We start from the raw sequence: 6506 nt of genomic DNA on the forward strand, positions 1-6506 counted from the left end.
ATGAAAACTGACATTTTTTTTAACTGACTCTAATGGTGCAAATGCAGTCTACAAGTTACACCTGATTCAGAAAAAAAATATCCTTCCATATCTCAAAACGTTGTATTAAGGATACCTACATGAAATATTCGCTGCTGGGTATCTGATGAACTGCTAACACAGGACAATATGTTCGCTAAATTGCAATGTATAAACTAGCCATATGCATGACCGCAACTCAGTCTCCATTTTCTCTGATTAACTTCACTCTTGCAATTTTATTTCATTATAACATAGGTGGAAGTGGTAAGTAGGTGCTAGTAAGTAGAAACCTAAGCATCGAATTATGTGCCCTAATTGTCAGTACCCAATGTTGATTGCTTTTCGTAGTACCACTTAATCTCTAGACCTGACGCGCTGGTCGACAGACTTCTCTGCTTCTCTTGTAGGCAGACTTCTCTGTTTTAAAAACAGCAACTAATGTTGTGTGTTGATAGTATTCTAAGAAGACAGACGATCAGAAACTTGTCTCAAAACTTGCCTGACTATTCTGTTTCATAATTTAAAATTCTTCAATGCCTCCTCTTCACACGAAATTATCAATTTGTGAAGATACATGGGAATTTCCACTCTGCGAACAAGATCACATTGCAGGTTCTGAACTTTATTACAAACAAACTAATTTCACCAAAATGACCTAATAGAGTACTTGAATACCCTCAATGCATGATTTATGTAAACCGATTGTAAACAGATTTGATCAGCTTCCCGTATATAATGAATACATCTACAGATAGTTTTAGGGATGAAACTCTCTGAAGTGTTTCACCTGCAAAAGAAGAGGCTATATGACAATTGATCTATTTTCACAGTAATAAGAGGTCAAAAAGACATACAAAACTTTCACGCAGTCATTAAATGTGGAGAAATCACTTTGATAACGATAGTAAACGTCAGAGTGTTCCAAAGTGAATTCTGCATGTGTGTTTCAATATCAAAATTCGATTTAAACTCCATTGTATCATTATTGGCAAAGCTTGGACGAACCTAATTGCTATAGCTGTCTTATGTTCGTTCATGTGCAGAACAGCATGAGGATCTGTGTTGAAAGAGCTGAAGTATCTTCCAAGAGTTTTTGAAGCGTTGAGCATTTCGTCATCACGAAAGAATTATTACTCCTTGCACGACATTTCTTTTCTGTGAAAATCCAAACTAAGTTACCAGGCTGACTGTCTGCTACCAGCTAATTCAGAGTGAGTTAAAATGAATGAAATCTTACAAATAACTAATTCCTTTTGTTTTGTCTCTCTGACTAGATTATTTACTACTCTGTTGTGGGCCAGGCAAATTCATGGTGCTTAGCGATTTTCCTTCATGTCCAGTTAGAAGAACATTCTAAATTCTGTGATACATTTTCTAAGTGATTCTAGCATTATTCTTGGAGATTGCCGTCCGCCCTGTGTCCCACCTCCCGGCATGTTAAGCAAAGAAATATGAAGAGCAAAATTAACTAATAATAGAGATCTGTGGGAAAAGTAGGCCAGGATACAGCGTATACAGTATATACATTTATTTATGATTCTTCCAATACAAAAAAAACTCTACCTACAATAAGCATCAATAGTTCGAAGAGAATTATTTACATGAATCACGCGGTTAACCTGAGTAGTCATGATAACTCATCACCAGAACTGTTGACGTCTGTCCAGTTAAAAAAATCGTCTTGGCTTTGACTGAGATTCTGGACAGCATTTTATCTATCACTGTGTGATTCTTTCCACAGAATCACTTGCTTGACAGAGACAGCTGCATAATTCATACCGACATATTCATGTTTTAAGCTAATCACCAGCAAATATTAGTTACTTTCCCTGTTACTTCGTGTCTCCTTCATAGAAAACTCCCTCAACAGTAATTGTATGGCAATTGAAACTAAATCAGCAATAAGGACCTGTTTGAATCCACGCATTTTGAGTTACATCTCTACTCCTGTGGGGACTGCAACGTGTCTTCATCCTCAAATCATAAAACGTATGTGTAGTAGATATTGTCAAATCTCCTAAATATAGTTGATTCTCACTTATGACTGGAGTTATGTATCAGTTAGTTGCTGTTTTGTAAACGATGGTGAGATGATTGTACTTTATATTTCAAAATGCTGTTAAAGAAACCCTCAAATAATATGATAATCGCTGGGGCAAATCTCTTGCTAATATATTCACACTGAACATAAATATCACATTTAACTACGATATTATTTGTTAATTAAATCAATTCAGCAATACTGTATAAGTAAACTTTCACTCAGTTTTAACTTAATTCACGAAGTTGAATATTACAAATGCCCATCAATAAAAGTCCTCAAGATTTTGAACAGCAGTAGGCTGCTCCGCTCTTAAAATCTGTTCCACTAATCACAGGGTCTTGGTTGATCCGTCCACACATTCACTTTCCAGCCCTTTCTCGTAAACCTTGACTCTCATACCCATCTATCTATCTCAGCTACAAATACACATAAGGAATCTGCACCAACACGATCTGCCAGCTCTCTGTGATGTGACATTCCAAAGACTTACAGCTTACTGAGGGAATTACTTCGTTATTCAATGTTAAATTAGCAACCTTACATCACAAGATTTTGCCCTTTGGTCCTAGACTCTCAGATAATGGTAAACATCCTCTCAATATTTCAACAAGCAAGTTCCTTATGAGGTCACCTGTCATTCTTATAAAATCCAGCAGTATAATTCCAACTCGTTTAACCTTTGCTCATAAGATAATGTATCCATACTAGGGACCATCTTGGTGAAACTTCTGTGAACCTTTAATAATGAGTCTTTAATAATTTCCATATGCAAAGTTCACCATCATTGTTAATAACTGTTGATTTGTCTTTTCAGGCAATTGCCATATGCTAAATAAATTGCTCAGCATCTGTGAAATGTTTTAGAGAATTGACAAATGTGTTTTATATTAGCAAAGTTTTGAACATTTTCAGTGTTATTATTCAAAATGGAAATAAATATGTTATTGAGAAGGTACAGTTGTGTGAAGTTATATTTGGCACTAATATTTCAGCACATGTTTAAAAAGATAAATCCATTCGTTTCATTCCATTTGCTTGTCTTATACCAGTGGGACCACTTAAAGGACTGAAATCATATATTATCTTTTCAGATGAATCCAGCCTAAAACAAGCTCTGGATAAAGCAGGTGGGGTAAACAAAAAGAAAAATAAACGGACAAAATTTTGGCCACTTCCATTATATTCCCTTTTAACGAATTATTCACATAATTTCACTCCTGACATTTATTGAATCAAGTTTTTCTATATCGACAAATTATAAAAACATATGGCCTAAAATTCTGGTCAGCGAATTCACTCAGAAAATTTATTCTAACCGTAAATAATTGTGACAAACCTTTCTTTGTATGCTGACCCAGTTGCATCAAATATGTACAATATGTCATCAATGACAGCAAACATGGGGAGACAGGAGCAGGAGGCATAATACACACCTTATCAAACATAATGAAGCTGCCATAACATGGGAAAATCTTAATCGCCTTAATCTTACAGTGGGTGTGGTGATTGAATGGATGATTTTCTGAATCTGTACATGAGTGAGTAAGCAAATAAGCAACTAACTGAATAAATACGAGTGAGCGAAAAATTCATTTTTAAGTGGGTATGCAGTTATGGGGGTTGCAGTTATGGGGGTGATTGGGTGAACGTGAAATTGTGCAGTCCTAAGTGAGTGGCATGTGAATGGGTGTTGTCTGATTCTGTAGCAATGAATGGACAAGTAACTGGATTGGATTTAGTGGCTGTATGAGTGAGTTTGTGTGTGTGAGTCATTACGTGACTCGGTGTCTGAGTGACTTGGAGTTCGTGTAACAGATGCTGCAACATTAAAAATGATTGATTGGATGTTTCAATAGTTGGATCAATAAGTGGTCGAGGGTGAGGTGAAAAATGCTTCAATGAATGCTTGACTGGCTGATTTGAATGGGGCAATGAACGAATAAGTACCTTTTTTATGATGGCTGGGGGCATCAGGGATAAAGTAATTATTTTAATGTTTGCTATGAGTGGGAGGGTGAGTGGATTCTTGAGTCCCCGGAATTGTCAGATGTTCATTGGGTAAGAAGGCTGGCTGAGATAATCTTACATGAGTAAATGCTTTGCTGAGTAGTTTAAGGAGCAATTCTATGACTGGAAGATTGTTTGAGTCAGTTGGTAAATTATTTAGCGAATGAAGAGTGATAGGAAGTACATGAGTGGTTGGGTGAAGGACGTGTGATTGGGTGATTTCGGTTGTGAATGCATGCATACTTGCATGGGTGGCTGTCTATGTCAGTGATTTTATGTGAGTTAACTAGTGATATTGTTGACAACTTCTGTGAATATGTCAGGAAATGAGTGGTTTGAAGAATTTAGGGAAATCTAAAATGACCACGATAGGAGAATATTTGGATGACATGTTTGTTCTGTTGAGCATGTACATGAAGTAATAGGATGACAATTTGTTGTGACTGAGTTGCAGTGTTCCTATTTCTGGACAAGGATTTAGATTCAAGTTGTACCTGTTTCAGATATATGCCATAACATCTGCAAACAGATTGATTAAGATGTTTTCAGTATCTGGCAGGGGAGAAGCCTTGGTCAAGAAGGAGGTTCCTCCAGGACGAGCCTATCCCATTGCACTTCATGTGTTTGACGCCTGTGATGTCCTCAAATGCTGGATACTCGACTGCAAAATTTGTGTTAGTGGAGGACTCCCCTCATTAATGAAGTAAAAGCAGAGTTTTCAATCAGCGTCCTGCACAGGACACATTTACATTCTTCCTTTTAGAGGTGATACGGTGATTCAGTGGTCAGCACTGCTGCCTAACAGCTCCAAGGATGCACTTCGATTCCAGACACTTGTCTGTGTGGAGTTTTCACATTCTCCCTGTGTCTGTGGTGGTTTCCTCTGGGTACTCTGGTTTCCTCCCACAACCTAAAGATATGCATGCCAAGTGGGTTGGCCATGCTAAATTGCTCCTGATGTTCAGGGATCTGTAGGCAAGATGCATTAGTTGGGGTAAATGTCGAAAATAGGTTAGTGGAATTGGTCTGGGTAGGTTAGTCTTCAGAGGGTTGGTGTGGACTTTGGGTCAAATGGCCTGTTTCCACACTGTAGAGGTTATATGATGCTAAATAGGGGGTTGCTCGATTATTAATGACTATGTTCTTGAGAATTTAATTTTACTTATTGGGGTGACCGAGTGAGTGTTTGAATCAGTGATTTTTTGGTTACTGAATAAATACTAATTTCTTTTCGTAAGTACTTTGAAACAATGCAGCAGAGTGGCTGTTTTAATGAGTGGGAAGAAACTAGGTAAGTGTGTGAACAAGTGGCTCAGTTAGTGTATACATGAGTGATTTGTGAATGAGTTTAAAGCAATTAAATATTATTTGACCCTGGTAGGGACAATGTCTTGATGGTTTTGTAAACTGACTTAGTACATAGGTTAATGAATTGGTTAGTCTTTGAATACGTTTGAGGATGTGAGTAAGCACGTAAATAAATGCATGATTGCTTGACTCAACAGGATAGTACCTGAGTGAGTCAACCAGTCATTTACGGAAGAAGTATGAATGATGTGGTGAATGACTATGTGGATGAGAGGATCAGTGCGTGCTTGTACAGTTGGTACTTGTAGTGAAGATGGGACGTGTTCCGATGCGTGTATTGTGGAGCTAATCAGATAAAAGCTTTGGGCAGTCTGATAGGCACGCAGTCAGTTCGCATTCACGACTCATTGGCTGATAATCTGGTGAATGATGTCAGCGTTCACAGCGTTCATTCAGTCCAATGCATTAGTGTTAAGACAATAGCAATTCTCCCGTGAGAAAGTATAAATATTTAATTCAACACTGAGAAATACAATGTAGCCAAATTGAAAATTAATATGTATTACTTTATCAACAAGTAGACTTTAAAAATTCCGATGTATTTCAATGTAAGTACATTAACAAAACTATTGTAAAGAATATAGTCAATAAGCGTTCAGATGGTCAGCATATGATTCCTTGGAAGCTATAGTAATTTTCATAGATGTAGTGCGTGTTCAAAATGAGAATCAAAATGCTTGGACTGAAATCCGAGATATTGCAAAATAGATTTTGCATCAGTGCAACTGTGTTCCATGAAGGAGATTCATGACATTAAGTGATCCTGAGAGGATTTAGTAGAGCTACTAGTTAAATTCATGAATCTGAGTTTACCTCTGAAGGGAATTAGGAGATTTGGTATCATCTAGCTAAAGTAAAGCAAGGTATAGTCAGAATGAGATCCTTTGCAAAAGGCATCAAAAGTGAAAGGTTCTGCAGTGGAGAAATGCTCAATATAATTTCATAATCAATGCCATTACTCCTCAAGCAAAAAAATCAAGCTAATATTCCAAGTCAGACGATATAATTTGACTTTGTGAACTCGTGCAGTGGCGCGTTTTGGAGGATTTAAATATATATATATATA

General features: G+C 37.1%; 1 pseudogene; it reads left to right on the forward strand.

Moving 5' to 3' along the window:
* Positions 1 to 4616: 4616 nt before the first annotated feature.
* LOC122544275 lies at positions 4617 to 4768 on the forward strand (annotated as a pseudogene).
* Positions 4769 to 6506: the final 1738 nt, after the last annotated feature.

This window comes from Chiloscyllium plagiosum, chromosome 47, assembly GCF_004010195.1.
Source record: "Chiloscyllium plagiosum isolate BGI_BamShark_2017 chromosome 47, ASM401019v2, whole genome shotgun sequence".
Classification (NCBI taxonomy): Eukaryota; Metazoa; Chordata; class Chondrichthyes; order Orectolobiformes; family Hemiscylliidae; genus Chiloscyllium; species Chiloscyllium plagiosum.